The 19,672-nt window shown below is 35.0% G+C and overlaps 1 protein-coding gene across 1 annotated transcript in view; it reads right to left on the bottom strand.

Moving 5' to 3' along the window:
* The window catches only part of GABRR3 (gamma-aminobutyric acid type A receptor subunit rho3), a 725,962-nt gene that overhangs the window by 103,329 nt on the left and 602,961 nt on the right, over positions 1 to 19,672 (bottom strand). The gene's annotated exons all lie outside the window — the stretch shown is intronic.

The raw sequence follows: 19,672 nt of genomic DNA, 5'->3' as shown, positions 1-19,672 counted from the left end.
CCAATCCAAGAACATAGTATGTCTCTCCATCTGTTTGTATCTTCTTTGATTTCTTTCATCAGTGTCTTATAGTTTTCTGCATACAGGTCTTTTGTCTCTTTAGGCAGTTTATTCCTAGGTATTTTATTCTTTTTGTTGCAATGGTGAATGGGAGAGTTTCCTTCATTTCTCTTTCTGCTCTTCCGTTGTTAGTGTATAGGAATGCAAGAGATTTCTGTGCATTAATTTTGTATCCTGCTACTTTACTAAACTCATCAATGAGTGCTAGCAGTTTTCTGGTAGAGTCTTTAGGGTTTTCTATATATAATATCATGTCATCTGCAAAGAGTGACACTTTTGCTTCTTCTTTTCCAATTTGGATTCCTTTTATTTCATTTTCTTCTCTGATTGCTGTGGCAAGGACTTCCAAAACTAGGTTGAATAATAATGGTGAGAGTGGACACCCTTGTCTTGTTCCTGTTCTTAGAGGGAATGCTTTCAGTTTTTCACTGTTGAGAGTGATGTTGGCTGCTGGTTTGTCATATATGGCTTTATTATGTTGGGTAATTTCCTTCTATGCCTATTTTCTGGAGAGTTTTTATCATAAATGGATGTTGAATTTTGTCAAAGGTTTTTCTGTGTCTATTGAGATGATCATATGGTTTTTATCCTTCCATTTGTTGATATGATGTATCACATTGATTGACTTGCGTATATTGAGGAATCCTTGCATCCTAGGGATAAACCACACTTGATCATGGTATATGATCTTTTTAATGTGCTGTTGAATTCTGTTTGCTAATTTTGTTGAGGAATCTACATTCATCAGTGATATTGGCCTGTAATATTCTTTTCTGGTGACATCTTTGCCTGGTTTTTGTATCAGGGTGATGGTGGCCTCCTAGAATGAATTTGGGAGTGTTCCTCCTTCTGCTATATTTTGGAAGAGTTTGAGAAGGATAGGTGTTAGCTCTTCTCGAAATGTTTGATAGAATTCACCTGTGAAGCCATCTGGCCCTGGGCTTTTGTTTGTTGGGAGATTTTTAATCACAGTTGCAATTTCCACACTTGTGATTGGTCTGTTTATACTTCCTATTTCTTCCTGGTTCAGTCTTGGAAGATTGTACTTTTCTAGGAATTTATCCATTTCTTTCAGGTTATCCAATTTATTGGCATATAGTTGCTTGTAGTAGTCTCTCATGATCTTTTGTATTTCTTCCTGTCAGTTGTTATTTCTTTTTTATTTCTAATTCTGTTGATTTGCGTCTTCTCCCTTTTTTTCCTGATGAGTCTGGCTAATGGTTTATCAATTTTGTTTATCTTCTCAAAGAATCAGCTTTTAGCTTTATTGATCTTTGCTATTGTTTCTTTCATTTCTTTTTCATTTATTTCTGATCTGATTTTTATGATTTCTTCCCTTCTGCTCACTTTGGTTTTTTTTGTTTGTTTGTTTTTCTTTCTCTAATTGTTTTAAGTGTAAGGTTAGGTTGTTTTTTTTTTTGTTTTTTTTTTTTGATATTTTTCTTGTTTCTTGAGGTAGGATTGTATTGCTATATACTTCCCTCTTAGAACTGCTTTTGCTCATAGCAGCATTCTTTACAATAGCCTAGACATGGAAGCAATCTAAGTGTTCCTCAACAGATGAATGGATAAAGAAGATGTGGGATATCTATCTATCTATCTATCTATCTAAAACTCAGCCATAAAAAAGACTGAAATAATTTTGCAGGTATATGGATGGACCTGGAGATTATCATATTAAGTGAAGCAAGTCAGACAGAGAAAGACACATATTGTATAACATATGTGGAATCTAAAAAATAGTATGAATAAACTTATTTACAACACAGAAAGGGATTCATAGACATCCTTATGGTTACCAAAGGGGAAGTGGATGGGAAGGGATAAGTTGGGAGTATGGGATTAACTGATGTACACTACCATGTATAATATAGATAACTGGTTACAGCTATGGCAAGATGGTGAAGTACAAGTATTTGGAACTCACCTCCTTCCACAAATATATCACAAATACATCTACCAATGGAACAATTCTCACAGAACACCTACTGAACATTAGCAGAAGACCTCAAACACCTGAAAGGACATGAAAGATCTCCATATAAATGGGTAGGATGGAAGGAAAAATAAAAAGTTAGTGTGTCCCCGGGACGAAATTGAAAAAGAGGAAATTTCCCACTTCCTAGGAAGCCCCTCACTAGCAGGGAGATCAGCCAGGACAGAAATGGAGCTTCAGAAGCTCAGAGGAGAGTGCAACAACTGGGTTGTGGCAGGAAGAAAAGAGAGAGACATACACAGACAGTTGTGCTACCACCCTGAGCACCCCAGTCTGAGACGTGTGTCAGCTTGTATGCGGTGGGGGGGGGGGGTGGTTCTGAAGCTTGGGGTTTAGAGGACAGATCTGGGGAGAGGACTGCTGTTGGCTGTGAGAAGCAGCCTGAATGAGCTGGAGTGTGGTACTGCTGCACCCGGGGGTGTTTGTGGAAGAAGCCTGGGCCCACCATAGAAGTGAGGTTCCATTGTTAAGTGGTACATGAAAGGAGTGGAGGGGCTACCATAATAGCCTCTTTCTTCACATGCTGGCTCCTGCCTTTGTGGACTCCTGTGCCCCAGCCACTGCCTCAGAGGCTCTCACCTTGCTGAGCTCCTGCAGCACAGCTGCCATCTTATCAGGCTCCTGCACCCCAGCCCCTACCTTAGTAGGCTCTTGTGCCCCAGCCACCACCTTGCGGGCTCTTGTGCCCCCACTGCTGCCTCCGCAGGCTACCCCAGCCACTGCCTCAGCAGACTCCAGGAGCAGATGTGAGTGCACAGGTGGGGCTGAAACCACAGCTGAGCCCCAGGGGTCATATGACTTAGGAAGCAAGGCTGAAATCTCTCCACATAGGTGTGTGAGCCACAAATTTACACCTTTGCCACCAGCTTTATAAACTCGGTGCCTGCAGGACATCTGAGTGGATAAAGGGTGCTCCCGCAGCTGGGTAGGGTCTGGCCTTAGCAGCTATGGGTTTTGTGGGCACATGCACATGGGGACTGGGCTGGGCCAGGGTCTAATCTGCCTCCACAGCTCCCACAGTGGGTCCAGGTGCCTGACTACATAGTCCTGGGACCTGACTTCAGTGGACCTGTGCTGTGGCTTCCTGAAAACAGCACCTGAGGGACACCAGGGCCAATTGCTTGGCATTCCCAAGGTTGAGATGGGGCCAAGGGCAGTGCCAATAACAGAGTGCTTTGTGAGTCCACAAAACTGGTAACAGGTGATACAACAGAGCACACTTACCAGTGAACAGCTCTGGCAGAGGAATACTCAGTGGCTCCTCTCCCAGTGGGAGCACTCCAAGCCCACCTATCTTGCATTGCAGCTCAGAAACATAGCCCAGAAACAAAACTCCGGGCTTCTACTCCAACAACTAGGGAGCAGACCTAGCCCCTGACAGGGCAGTGACAATCGCAGAACAAAGAGGAGGACTCGCACAATATCCAGCGCAGGCTCTGGTCACCACACCAGTTACACCTCCTATTAAGAGGAAAACGGCCAGCATACAGTGAGGAAAGAGGTGGCAGGAATTCACACTAAAAACAGCCCTTGCAGCAAAAAAATTTAACCCATTCAGGCTACACAGGGATGCTCCCACATAAAAACAGCCCTCCAATCCAAGACCAGAGTAGATAATTGTTTCTCCTAAACTCATAGATCAAGGGAAATACAATGAAGAAGCAGAGGAACCACTCTCAGTTAAAAGATCAAGAGATTTCCCCTGAAAGAACAATCAATGAAACAGACCTCTTCAGTCTAATAGACACCAAGTTCAAAAAGAGATAATGAAAATAGTGAAGGAATTAAGAAGGACTATTGATAGTAATGCAGATTATTATAATAAAAAGGAATTAGAAACTATAAACAGGGACCAAGAAAAATTAGAGAACTCATTCACTGAGATGAAAGCTGAACTAAAGAGAATGAATAGCAGAATGAATAATGCAGAGGAATGAATAAGTGATGTGGAAGACAGAAATAATGGATATTACACAATCAGAACAGCAAACAGAAAGACAAATGAAAACAAATAAAAGCAATAAAAGAGACCTATGGGATAATAGATAGCATGCTAGTCTATAACAGGGATTCCAGAAGGATAAGAAAGAGAAAAGGGGATTGAAAATGTATTTGAAGAAATTATGGCCAAAAACTTCCCAAATCTAAAGAAGGAAACAAATATCCTAGTCCAGGAAGCACAGAGGGTCCCAAACAATATAAACCCAAACAGACTTACACCAAGACATATCATAATAAAAATGGCAAAACTTAAAGATAAAGAGAGGATTCTAAAGGGAGCAAGAGAAAAACAAAGAGTTAACTACAAAGAACCCCCATAAGGCTCTCAGCTGATTTCTCTACAGAAATGTTGCAGGCCAGAGGGAATGGCAAGATATATTTGAAATCCCGAAAGGGAAAAATCTGCAACCTAGGGTACTCTACCCAGCAAGATTATCATTTAGAACACATGGAGAGATAAGGAATTTCCCAGACAAGCAAAAACTAAAAGAATACAGCAATACTAAACCTATCCTAAAGGAAATATTCAAAGGTCTTTTCTAAATAGAAAAGAAGTAAGAAGCTATAGGAAAGAGAAAATCATAATTGGAAAGTAAATCACTTAAGCCAGTACACAGATTAAAAAAAAATAAAAAAGTTTCTGTGAAAGTGATGATAACTACAATGAACAGTACAAGCATGAACATGAAGATGTAAAAAAGGATGTCAAAATCATAAAATATAGGAAAAGAGAGTAAGGAAACATAGATTTTTTCCCCCTAGAATGTGTTTGAGACTATATGACTACTAGTTTAAGCAAGCAGATATAAGATGGGGTTAATATATTTGCAAACAGAGTAACTGCAAATCAAAAACATACAATAGATTCACAAAAACCAAAAAGAAGAGAACATAGGCATAATACAAAACAAAGTCATCATACCACAAAAGGAAAAACAAAAAGAAAGAGACAAAGGAGAAATATAAAATCAATGGGAAAAAGAACAAGGTTTAAAATTGCAATAAATACATATGTATCAATAATCACCTTAAATGTCAATGGACTACATGGTCCAATCAAAAGACACAGAAATGAAAAGAATAAAGTAATTCCATTTACAGCAACGTGGATGGACTTAGAGATTATCATACTAAGAGAAGCAAGTCAGAAAGAGAAAGCCAAATAGCATATATATCACTTACATGTGAAATCTAAAATACAACACAAATGAACATATCTATGAAACAGAAATAGACTTACAGACCTAGAGAATAGACTTGTGGTTGCCAAGGGGGAGGAGGCTGGGTGAAGGAAGGATTGGGAGTTTGGGATTAGCAGATGCAAACTAGTATGTATAGGATGGGTAAACAACAAGGTCCTCCCGTATAGCACCAAGAACTATATTCTATATTCTGTAATAAACCGTAATGGAAAAGAATATGAAAAAGAATATATATGTGTATAACTGAATCACTTTTCTGTACAGCAGAAATTAATACAACATTGTAAATCAACTATACTTCAATAAAATTAAAAAAAATAAAATAGATAACCATCAAGGATTTACTGTATAATACAAGGAACTACATTCAATATTTTGTAATAAAGTGTAATGGAAAAGAATAAAAATGACTCTATATATCACTGAATCACTTTGCGGTACACAGGAAACTAACACAATACTGTAAATCAACTATATCACAATAAAAAAAAAGAAAAAAGAAGTAGGTACAACATATAGAACATTGGGTGGATGGGAAATATTGCCCAACTCTGTAGTAATAACGGAGGAGAATCAAAGATAACTTTCTATAAGAGATGGCACTGATGCAAGATTAGATGTATAAAGGAGAGTTAGCAGGAGTCACAAGGCACTCATTCCAGAATAAGGGAGCATAATACATAATCATAAAGCTCTACGTTACTAGGTAATAAGGGGGTGAGTGTATTATAGATAAGACTGGAGATGTAAACAGCAATTAAACAATGGAAAATCATTTATATCATGCTAATGAATCAGACTTTATTATAGATAAATAGGTAACAATGAAAGATGAACAAGATAAAAGATAATTTTGAATGTTCAATTTTTGTGAGAGCGTGAGAAATAGAGTGAAAACAGGGAAAGATTAGAGACAGAGAGACAAGGTTATAATAACAAACCACTGAAAATTCCTTTCTCTGAGTTTCTAGAAATATTACTCTACTGAATATGTCTGGATGTATGTCGTCATTGAAAAAATCAGATGCCAACCTATTTTTCTTCCCTTTGTCTGGATGCCCAGAGAGTATTTTCTTTATTTTAAATTTTAATAGTTTTAATATACTATGTCTGAAGTTAATTATTTCCCTTAATTTTCCAAAGTATGTAATGGACTTATTAACATATAGATTAATATATTTTTATTTTGGAAAGTTTTCTCAGGTTGTAATTTCAATAATTCTATTAATTGATTTATTTTTCTTCTTCAGGGATTCATTATACATATGTTGGATTTTATTTGTGTATCAGCTATATCAATATTTTTTCTTTGATCATTCTCAAATCTATTTTTGTTTTTTTCACCCGGCTGTTTTCATGACTTTTCTTAATGTTTCTTTTTTAATTTATGCATAAAAAGTGACCAAAATTTAGTGACTTACTTAGAGATAATAATCTAATTATTATCTCACAATTCTGTGGTTTGGCCAGGCTCAAAGGGGCAATTATTTTGCTCCATGTACTGTCAGCTGGTCTGCAGGCATCTGCAGAGACAATTGGATTGGATTTTCCAATATGACTTATTCACAAATCTGGTCCCTTTGTGAAAATGACTGAAACACTGAGCTCAGCTGAGATACTAGAGTCTTTGGACCCACTTCTTCTCTATATGATTTTAGGTCCTCTTGTGATCTCTTTGGATCTAAAAGTGGAAGCAAATTCATAACCCTGAACTGGGACAGCATTACTTTTGCCACATCCTATTGTTTAAAGAGAGTCATTGGTCCAGACCAGATTCAGTGTAGGTGGGGACTACACTAGAGCATGAATACCAGGAGATGTGGTTCTTTAGGGTCTATCTTTGGAAAATGGCTGCCACATTCAAATGTCATTCAATGTTTTAAATAAAATCTATTTCCCTTGGCACCTTAGAGTTAAATCTATTCCTAAGACTATTTGGTCTTCTTTGATTCTTTTCTGAGTATGGTCACTTCTTGTCCCACACCTTAATTTTAGTCCCTATCTGTTCTTAGTCTTAGAATTTTTAATTTTTTTAATATATATGCTATTTAAAAATGTTTAATTTGAGTTAGTGTCCTGTGATACTGTTACAATTATGTCCTCCTCTCTGAATGTTTTTAGGGGGAAAATGTAGAAATGCATTGGTTTTCATTTGTTTTATTCTTACAATAGCTTACTATAGATGTTTGCAATTGCTTTCTGGTCATTTGAAATGTCAAATTTTCCAGGACCATCAATTACAGCTATAAAAAGACAGACAGCAGGAGTATGAATAGTTTACTAGATTTTTTTTTTGTTCACCATGTCCTTCTTCTATTGGCCTATAGTGAAATGAAAGTTTCAAATTTCTAGGACCTTCCTTGGAGGAGAGTTTGAAGTGTTTTCTGATTCTCTTTTGGTTCTTTAAGACCCTAATTTCCTTCTCTTTACTACCTTTCTTTTCTTTTTATACTGCCAAGTTTGCTAGGAGTTCCTTTTTCTTCCATGTCTCTCCTTCCACAGAGGAGATGCTTTCACTGAGACTACTTATTGTACTCCTGCATACTTCCAGTTCCCTTCCTTTCAATACTTCATAGCCTTTGCTCTTACCTACCAAGTTTCAGGCTTGTTTTCAGTATTTCTTTCATTCAGAATTGAATTTTATACTTCTGGGATTGATTTTTATCTGTGTTCTGCTACTCTGAGGCCTCAGTTCTTCTCTTTCCCTCTCTCTCTTTCTGTGGTCTCCATTTTCTCTTTAGTTTGGTCCAGTCTCCAGAGTGAGTGGATATAATTTGCTGCTTACCTTTAAATTAAAGTTCATAGCATTTTCTGTTTCCTACATATACTGAAGGTATGTTTTATGAATGCTTTTGTTCTCCTTGTTCATCTGTAGTTTTTTCAAATTTTTTTCAAATTTTTATTTTAGAAGGTGTGGAGAGATTTGGATTTTTCCAGTTTACATTCCCTTATAGAAACCATATGGATAAAAAGGATTAAATTAACGTTTATGAGCCAACATTAATTACTTCTGTATGACACAGGGTACAAATAAATAAATATCAACCCAATCTATTGCATACGTTTTTCAAAAATTCTCTGGATGAGGTAGTATAGCATGGAAGTGAGTCAGATTCATTTTAAGGTCTCAGGATAGAAACCACTATATTCTTCTGAAAGATAATGATGGTTGGGACATTTTGACCATCACAGATCTCCATAGTTTAATATATATTCCTTATAGCCATTTAAGGACCTCTTTGCATGCTTGATTATCTGAACAGAAATGATATTAAGCCCTGATTTTACTATTTCTCACATCTGTGTCAACTATGATGTTCCATTCACAAAGGCAATGGCCAGGCCATAGTATATTTACTTTATCCTTATAGAACATTTCTCTTATCAATGGGAGCTGGATTAAGATGTTGAAATTCTGTTGCTATTTTGAGAAAATTCTGTACACTTGTCAACTATTTCTGAATCTAGCTTTAAAATCCACAGTGATTATATTTATGCAGTGCTATGTTAAACCCTCAGGTACCATTAACTGAGAAGCAGAGCACCAAATCAATATGGTTATCTTGTTATTGGAGTATATAATGGTAGATAAACAGAACTTGGTATCAGTATGACATTAAAGTTCAAGCTAAGGCCAAAGAAGTCAAACATGATAATCTCTACAATCATAAACATCAAATTTTCAAACAATATAATACTTGGATTCTGCAGCAAGTTTGATCCATGTCATTTGTAAGTTCTACAAATAGTTATTCACACTAAACAACACATAGGGGTATCATTAGCTTGCCAGCATTTTTGTGTTTGTCGCCATTTTGCAACCACAGAGGACTGGTCACCATGAAAGAATAAAAAAACCACCACTCCTATTTAGGATAACCTGAAGAGGGCATTAAACAAAGTCAGGAAGGACAGATGAAATATTTGAAAATTTGTAAATGTAAATACTTCTTTAGGACAAATTAACTACTACCAGATTTCAGGGTTACCTGTTTAGTTGTCAATACTGTATGTAGTCTTATTTTTTTAATGAATTCTCGAAGTATTTAAGACTATAAATTACCATGCTCCCAATAAAGAGAATCAAAATGAAGAAGGTAAAAACTTTTTGTCTCCTAGTCTAGTGGGCTATAAAGGTGGAGTTTTAAGCCTGTTTTTAAATGGCTCAGAGAATTTTGGAGCAAGTCTTTTGGGATAGTTAGCTCTCCTCTTAAGAGGCAGTTTTAGATCAATATCCAAGGTGGGTAATTAAGTGAGAAGAGACTGGCCCAGGGAAAAGTCTCTTGGCACTTGACCAAGGAGATGCTGGCGCAAGGGAACTCTACTTTCAGTGTAAACTCATTTAGGACTTTTAGAAAGCAAGGATGATGCCAACTATGATGACTGAAATTCACCCTGTATCAAACCCTGTGTTACACCAGACCTGAGAGGGATCATCTTTGCTCCTATAGGGGAAAAAAAAAAAACCTAACAAGGTGTCATGAGAATGGTAATTACTTGAGATAATGAGAAATTGCCCAAGGGAAATTAGCAAAAGTTTGGTTTGGTGACAGGAAATTAGAGAACAGTTTCACTAAGTAACTTTTCAACTCTCATACAGGGAGCAATGGGCATTATTAGTAGACATTTCTATCACTCCCTGAAAGATCTCCTCCTAAGTGAGTGCTGGGCTGATAATGAGCGACTTCAAGTCAAGATTCAAATTATATACAGTATTGATTAATTCAACCCTTATTAAATCTGGTTCAAATCAGGGCTTTGTCAGCTGGGGATTCTCATTTTCTTCTTCCTTTCTGAGTTCCATCAATGCTGGGATTCCTGGCTCTTTACAATTCAATTATAATATGAATCGGTGGCAATAGTTGACTGATCCAAAAACATATTTGGAAACAACCAGTTCTCAATCTGCGGTACGTACATACTGTTGAACTCTTATTTATTAAAGGCCTAAATGTAAGACCTGAAACCATAAAACTCCTAGAAGAATATTCAGGCGGAACACTCTTTGACACAAATTGTAGCAATATTTTTTGATCTCTTTCCTAATGCAAAGGAAACAAAACCAAAAATAAACAAATGGGACCTAATTAAACTTAAAAGCTTTTGCACAGCAAAGGAAACCATTGACAAAATGAAAAGACAACCTACTGAATGGGAAAAAATATTTGCAAATGATATAACTGATAAGGGGTAAATATCCAAAATATATAAACAGCTCATACATCTCACTATAAAAAAAAAAAAACAATGAAAAAATAGGCAGAAGACTTGAATAAACATTTTTCTGAAGAAGGTACACAGATGGTCATCAGGCATGTGAAAAGAGCTCAACATTGCTAATCATCAGAGAAACACAAATCAAAAGCACAGTCACCTCACACTGTCAGAATGGCTAGCACCAAAAGTTTACAAAATAATGAAGAAGATGTAGAGAAAAGGAACCCTAGTACACTGTTGGTGGAAATGTAAATTGGCTGCCACTATGAAAAATAGTACGGAGGCTCCTCAAAAAACTGAAAATAGAACTACCATATGATACAGCAACTCCACTCCTGGGTATGTAGCTGAAGAAAATTAAAAAGCTAATTTAAAAAGATAAATGCACACCAATGTTCATAGCAGCACCATTTACAACAGCCAAGACATGGAAGCAACCTAAGTGTCCACCAACAGATGAGTGAAGAAGAGGTGATATGTATATATATGTATACATATATAAAATGGAACACTACTCAGCCATAAAAAATAATAAAATTTTGCCATGTGCCACAACATGGATGGACCTAGAGGGTACTATGCTTAGTGAAATAAGTCAGAGAAAGACAAATACTGTATGTTATCAGTCATGTGTGGAATCTAAAAAAATGAAAGGAATGAATGAATGAATATAGCAAAACAGAAACAGACTCATAGATATAGAGAACAAAGTAGTGGTTACCAGTGGGGAGAGGGAAGGGGGAGGGGCAAGATAGGGATAGGGGATTAAGAGGTGCAAACTATTATGTGTAACATAAATATGCTACAAGGATATATTGTACAACACAGGGAATATAGCCAATATTTTATAACTTTATTTTTTAAATTTAATTTTGATTTTTATTGGAGAATAGTTGATTTACAATGTTGTGTTAGTTTCAAGTGTATAGCTAAGTGGTTCAGTTATACATATACATATATTCATTCCTTTTCAGATTATTTTCTGATACAGGTTATTAGAGAATATTGAGTAGAGTTCCTATGCTATAAGTAGGTCCTTGTTGATTATCTATTTTATCTATAGTAGTGTGTATATGTTAATCCCAATCTCCCAATTTATCCCCCCCCGCCACATTTCCCCTTTGGTAACCATAAGTTTGTTTTCGAAGTCTGTGAGTTAAGTTTAAGTTAATAACTTAAAATGGAGTAAAATCTATAAAAGTATTGAATTGCTATGTTGTATACCTTAAACTAATATAATATCATTGTCAACTATATTTTAATTAAAAAAAAAGAAAATTACACCACATGGCAACTGAACATAACCAGAAATGGTAACTAAGAAGGTTAATATAACAAATTCTATAAATATGTATATTTTCTTCTTTTTTATTTCTAAGCTAATTTAAGAGCCATAAGATTATATTAATTAATCATTGTAACAATGATTCTGTAAGGTATATAGATATAACAGTACAAGTCTTACTTATTTTACTAGTGTTAAGTTAGTATATGTCAAGTAAATTATGATAAGAGAAGATGTGTATTATAAACCCTAGAAAAATCACTAAGAAAATAACTCAAGGTATATTTTAAAACCATCAAAAGTATTAAAATAACAGACTAGAAAATGTTTACTTAGTATCAAAAATGTAACAAAGGAGGAATAAAGAGAAAACATGATGACATGCAGAAAACAAAAATCAAATGGCAGAAGTAAATCCAACTATATCAATAATAACATTAAATGTGAATGGATTAAACAGTACAATAATAAGGCAAAAATTGTCAGACATAATAAAAATAAGGTACAACCACATGCTGTCTATGGAAGATACACTAGATTCAAAGATACAACTGGCTTTCATTCTTCTAAATGGAAAATATTATACCATATAAACAGCAACAATAAGAAAACTGTAGTGGCTATACTAATAATAGACTAAATGGACTTCAAGACAAAAGGTAAATTAGAAAACATTTGAAATGAATGGAAATAAAAACAAAACACATCAAAATTATGAAAGGTAGCTAAAGCTGTACTTAAAAGGAAATTTATAGTTGTAAAAGAGAAAAAAAGATCTGAAATAAACAGCCTAAACTTCCACTGTAAGAAACCAGAGAAAAGAATATCAAGCTAAATCCAAAGCAAGCATAAGGAGAGAAATAATAGAGAGAAGAGCATTAATGAGAAAGAGAGACTAGAAAAGCAATAGAGAAAAGCAGCAAAACCAAAAGTTGGTTCTTCGAAAAAAATTGGCATTCCTTTAGCTAGACTGACCAAGAATAAAAGAGAGAAGACTTCAAGAGCTAAAATTAGGAATCAAGCAGGGGACATCACTATTTGACCACATAGAAATAAAAAGAATTATAGGGGAACACTATGAACAACCCTATACCAATAAATTAGAGGAAACAGATAAAGTTCTAGGAAGCAAACTACCAAACAAACTCCAGAAAAAATAGAATATCTGGATAAACCTATAATAAGAGAATAATAAATCAGTAACTTTACAACTTTCCACAAAGGAAAGCCCTATCTCATATGGCGTCATTGGTGGATTCTATCATATAATTAAAGAAAAATTAATACCAAATTTTCAAAAACTCTTCCAAAAATAGAAGAGGAGGGAAACTTTCCCAACTCATTCTATAGGGCCAGTGCTACAGACTGAATGTTCACATCTCCCAATATTCATACATTGATATCTAACCCCAAGGTGATAATATTTAGAGGTGGGGCCTTTGGGAGGTGATGAGGGTGGAATCTTCATGAATGGGATTAGTACCCTCCTAAAAGTAAAAAACAGCTTGCGTTCTCTCTGCTCTCTACCATGTGAGGATACAGCTAGAAATTGACAGTCAGTAACCCAAAAGAGGGCTCTCATCAGAACTCAGTCATGCTTGCACCCTGAGCTTGGACTTCACAGAAATGTGAGAGATACATTTCTGTTGTTTGCAATCCATCCAGTTTGGTGTTCTGTTATGGCAGTCCAAACTGACTATGACAACCAGTATTATCCTAATAACAAATGCAAAGACATCACAAGAACAGAAAATTGAAAAATATACCCTTGATTTTTAAGTTAGGCAAGTCAAAGAAATAAAGGCCATCTAAATGGGAAAGAACGAAGTAAAATTATATTTGCAGATGATATGATCTTTTATGTAGAAAATTCTAAGGTATCTACTAAAGAACAAATAAAACTTATGAACAAATTCAGCATGCTTGCAGGATAAAAGATCAATATACATATCAATTGCATTTCTATGCACTAGTAATTAGCAATCAAAAATGATATTAATAAAACAACTCTATTTACAACAGCATCAAAAGAAATTAAAATATATGTCCAAACAAAAAAATCTTATAGTGAATGTTTATAGTAGCATTATTTGTAAGAGCCAAAAAGTGGAAACAACCCATGCCCATTCACTGATGAATAAATAAACAAATGTGGTTTGGTCATGCAATGGAATATTACTCAGCAATATAAAGGGAAGACGTGCTGCTTCATGCTACAATGTAAATGAAACTTAAAAACATTATGCTAGTGAAAGAAGTCATTAAAACCACATATTATAGGATACCATTTGTATGAAATATCCACAATAGGCAAATACATAGAGACAGAAAGTAGATTAGTATTGTCCCATGACTGAGGGAGGGAGAAATATGCCTTGACTGTTAATAAGCATCTTTGGGGATGATGGAAATGCTCTAAATTTAGATTGACTTTGATGGTTTCACAACTCTATAGAAATACTAACACTGTTGAATTGTACACTTAAGAAATCATGCCTGTTTCGTTCTTTAGATTATTATTTGATAAACAATATTGGAAGTACATTGTTAAGTATAGCTCAGTATACAAATACAAGTTTACCCATTATGAAGCAAAACAAGACAAATCCAGACTGTGGGACATTCTAGTCTGTTCTCTTCAGCAAGCTAATATTTTAAATATCATTGATCCAGATGAGCACAGCAAACAGAGAAGTCATGTGTTGAAGTGGTAGAGAGACAAAATGGGGGGATCTGATTAGAGCAGAACCAACTAAGAAACATTTAGTTTTTATTTGAGGGATAAATTAAAGTACTAACTCACTAAGATATTGAGGTACATTTCTTTTTTTTTTTTAATTTTTTTTTGGGGGGGTACACCAGGTTCAATCATCTGTTTTTACACACATATCCCCGTATTCCCTCCCTTCCTTGACTCCCCCACCTCGAGTCCCCCCCACCCTCCCCGCCCCAGTCCTCTAAGGCATCTTCCATCCTCGAGTTGGACTCCCTTTGTTATACAACAACTTCCCACTGACTATTTTACAGTTGGTAGTATATATATGTCTGTGCTACTCTCTCGCTTCGTCTCAGTTTCCCCTTCACCCCCCGCCCCCTCCCATACCTCGAGTTCTCCAGTCCATTCTCTGTATCTGCATCCTTGTTCTTGTCACTGAGTTCATCAGTACCATTTTTAGATTCCGTATATGTGAGTTAGCATACAATATTTGTCTTTCTCTTTCTGACTTACTTCACTCTGTATGACAGATTGTAGTTCTATCCACTGAGGTACATTTCTTAAAGCAGCTAGGGTTGCTACAACAAATACATCTACTCAATGCAAATGAAAAAAAAAGTGTATGTAGTTAAATATTGTGTCTGTTTTATGACATGGGATAAAAGATAACTAGGCTTAAAATTTTGGGATGTTGGCCTAGGTGCAGTGGAAAAAAATTGACAAGTTTTAAGTGGAGATGGGAATGGATGGATGTATTAGTTTACTATGGCTGCTATAGGTAATAACACACAAGATGGCTCCAACAACAGAAACTTATCTTTTTACAGTTCTAGAGGCTGGAAGTCCAAGATCAAGATGTCAACAGAGATTGATTTCTGCTGGTGGCTCTCTCCTTGGTTTGCCATGCTGCCATCTCACAATCCTCACGTGGTCTTTCCCCTGTATACGGGCAGAGCTGGTATCTCTTTGTGTCTTCAAATTTTCTCTTCTTATGAAGATACCAGTCAGACTGGACTTGGACTCACCCTAATGGCCTTATTTAACTCAACCACTTCTTGACAAGCCCTGTCTCTAAATGGAGTCATATTCTGAGGTACTAGAGGCTAGGGCTTTTATTTATGATTTTTTGGAGACAGAATTCAGGACAAGACAGTGGTAGGAGTGAGTGTGGGTAGTGACATAACAAAAATGCTACATTTTATAAGACTGATGTTGGGTCAGTGTGGAGAATGAATTGGATGGGTGTATTAGTGGATACAGATGGATTAGTTAAAAGGTTACCTTAGTAACCCATGCAAAATTTGGTTGCCCCTATAGAGAATGTGAGAAGTGGATGGGTATGAGAGACTTTAGGTGATGAAATTTACAACTTGACAATGGCTGATGCATGCAATCAGAGGGAGAGTTCAGGGTCAAGGATTTCTCTGTTATATGGTTTGCATAACTGATTGCTTAGTGGTGTTATTCCTCAAGATATAGAACACTGGAGGGTAACTATATCTGAGGGTGGGATTATGAAAGATCCTAATTTCAAATTTGGACATGGTTACTCTAAAGTAACTTTGAGACTTTCAAAGAAATGTGTAAAGTAGGGTTTTAGATGATGATATTATTAAAAGAAAAAAGAGAAAGGAAAACAAATATTTCCTAAGGCCTGTTCATTAATGTTCTGTATAGATGTTCCACAGTAATCCCTGTGGATTATACAGTTTTTAATCGTGACAGCTACTTGTGGTGGTGAACTGATGGTTAGCTCATAATGCCCAGTAGAATGAATTTGACTTCATCCTACAGGGAATCCTTTGGAAGTGTTGAGGGAATATCTTCCTTTCCTTTGTTTTTTTAAAGAACAAGTTTGGAAATAGAAGTAATAAATATTACCTCCATTCATTTTTGAGTCGCTGATGAAAAACAGTGTGTCAGTAATCACTGTCTCATTTCTGCATATTCTACCTTACTTCCGGAAAACTAACACTTTCCAATTTCCTGTTTTGCGGGAACCGGGTGAGAGTTCAGTGATTTCTACATTTTCCATTACTTAGAGTTCTGCAATTTGTCTTTAGATAACAAAACATCTGTGTAAAATATTTATGTAGGAAATTAGAATTCCAGTGAGGCACTGAGATTTTTCTCAACAGTCACCAAAATCTGTACAGATGGGAGAGGATGAGACATATTTACCACAAAATTTTTCTAAATAATAAACCTTAATAGAAGAATAAATTAAATGGAAAAAATTAAAGAAACCACAATAAAAATAATTCAATAGCTTTAAGTTTTATTTTATAATATAGAGAGTTTAGAATTGAGACACAGCCATGAAGCTTGTATATATTGTATTTGTAATTTTGCAGAATGAAGATAACGTTAGCCTTTAAATTTGGTGGCTGTCTATAATACATAGCTTTTAAATTTCCTGGAATCATGAGGATAAGGGCTTAAGTAAGTAATATAGCCCTTATAACATATAATAGAAAATATATAATAAATATATAATATATAGCTAGCACTGTCTCCTTTAATCTGGAGATGTTTCTTTCATGTTACTCTTAAGGAAACAAAAATCACCAAAGCTTGCTACTTCTTGGCTTAATTATGCTGAATTCATGAAGTGGAATTAAAAATGTCTATTATTTGGTGATTTGGGTTGCAAAGAAAGCAAGGCCACTTTTTTTTTAGGACAAAATCTCTATTTTGGAAAGAAAATGACATTTCCTTAACATTCATATAGTCCATTTTTAGCAAGTAAACTACAGTGAATCTTTTCAGGTGTATATATTATAATAGGGCTCCCTGTGGCTATGTGTTTAGTAATTCAAATGTATTAAATCTTTTTTTTTTTTAGCTTTGTGAGAATGGAGAATAACAACTCATTGTTCTCACCACTGGTTAAACAAACCGAGTTGTTTTAATGCATTTTCATTCAATCTCTCTATGTATTATGTGTCAAGAAGTATGGCTATAAAATTATGAAATTTATTTTTAAATGTTATTTTTTATTTTAACCGTTATTATTGTAGTAAGTGTATTTTTCTTTCCTTTTCAAAGAGCATAGGAAGTTACACATTCATTGCAAAATATTTGGGAAATTCTATCCTGGATTTTCTTTCAGATATAGTTTATAAGTAATATAAGAAAATTAACCTTATTACTTCATAAAAATACCTGATATTATAGTCATAATAGCAGTAAAACCTGTACATCCCTTAGGAATAAATAAGAAAAGTATTGAAACTATATGAAGAAAAATATAAAAATAATTACTATACTTGGACACAATCTTAAACAATTCCAAATGTCTTTTGACTGCTTCAAAAAATAATTCCTGCTTACAATAGTCTATTATTGAGGGATTCCCTGGTGGCACAGTGGTTCAGAATCCACCTGCTAATACAGGGGACACGGGTTTGAGCCCTGGTCTGGGAAGATCCCACATGTTGCGAAGCAACTAAGCCCATGAACCACAACTACTGAGCCCATGTGCTGCAACTACTGAAGTCCACTTGCCTAGAGCCCATGCCCCGCAACAAGAGAAGCTACTGCATTAAGAAGCCTGCCCACCGCAATGAAGAGTAGCCCCTACTTGCCACAACTAAAGTCCTCCAGCAGCAGTGAAGACCCAATGCAGTCAAAAATAAAAAATCATTTAAAAAAAGTCTATTATTGAATATTTAAATGGAAAGTATCACTAAGAATTAAAGGCTGTTAATAGATATTTTCATAGAAAAATTTACAGATTTTTTGTTCTTAATTTTAGTTTCCAGTGTCAAATACTTCTTGTTAAAAGTAACTATAACATTTTTTTTTCTATTTCTATTATATATATACTTTTTACATATCTTTTCCCTTTATATATCTTTCTAGGCATACACATGCATACAAACAGACACACAGGCATAAACAGACATACACACATATATATATAATAAAAATATATACTAAAGTGTGTATGATATATGTTTTTATCATATCTTTTGTGTGTTTGTGTGTGGGGCCAAACTATCTCTTCTCTGCTATCACTATTCCTACCACTACATGTACTTCTGCACCAGAAAACCAGTGTTAGCAACTTGGTATATTAATCACCATTTATTTACATTCATATCATCATATTTATATTTACAAACAAAAATTTTGAAAAGTATAAAAATGGGACCATAAAATTTTAAATTTATATTTTGATTACTTAATAATACATTGAGAAAGTTAATTGATACAGTTCAAATACATTTCTTTTATGTCTGAATAATAATCCACAGTAAGACTGTACCATAATTTATTCAACCAATTCACATTTGTGAGTGTTCTTCCTGTTTCCAGGCTTTGCCCTCATGAACAATGCCTTATTAAATATCCTTGTACTTTATTCTTGTATATGAGTGATATTATTTATAGAATATATACCCAGGAGTAAGACCGGTTGATCAAAGTTTATATAAATTTCTCATTTTGACAGATAATGTCAGATTCAAAGGTTGTTACAATTTATATTTTCACCTGTTACAACAGAAAATGCTTCCTTTTTACTTTCCTGTCATTGGCAAATATTAGTTCTCATTTTGCTTTTTTGCTTATCTGACAGGTGAAAATAATATATCAATTTAAAAAATATTCCTAATTATTAAGGAGGATGAGTATTGTTTAATATATTTATTGGTCACATTGACTTGCTCTTCCATAAACATGTGTATTCATATTTCCTGTCCATTTGTTTCATTGGGTCATTTAACTTGGTCTCATCTAGTTTGTAAGGGGTTGTGCGTTATAGTTATTAACCCTACAGATGCAAAACATAGATTCTTTCCCAACATAATTTTGTCCTTTCTCTTTGCTTATGGATTTGTCTCTGCAATGTCTCTGTTGCGTGATTATGCCTATACTAAATTATTTCTCTTCCACATGCAATGGTTTTGCATTTGCATCTCTTGCTCATGCAATCGTCTTCCACATGGTTTTAGTACTGCCTCACATATTTGCATTTATTTCAGTTTTTTTCCAATGTTAGAGTCAGATACTTAAACACAGAATTTGAAAACAGACTTACTGCAGGATGAAAGTTAACCTTTAAAAACTAATTAAATGGAAAACAACAGTAAGATATAATTTAATTCAGTTAATAAAATGCCATGACTTTGTGTAAACTTTAGTGATTGTCCTTGTCACATAATTTCTCATTACAGTGATCAAGTGTGAGT

The sequence above is a fragment of the Hippopotamus amphibius genome, chromosome 10 (genome assembly GCF_030028045.1).
Source record: "Hippopotamus amphibius kiboko isolate mHipAmp2 chromosome 10, mHipAmp2.hap2, whole genome shotgun sequence".
Classification (NCBI taxonomy): domain Eukaryota; kingdom Metazoa; phylum Chordata; class Mammalia; order Artiodactyla; family Hippopotamidae; genus Hippopotamus; species Hippopotamus amphibius.
The sequence above is the reverse complement of the archived record's forward strand: the minus strand, read 5'-3'. Positions and strand labels throughout refer to the sequence as shown.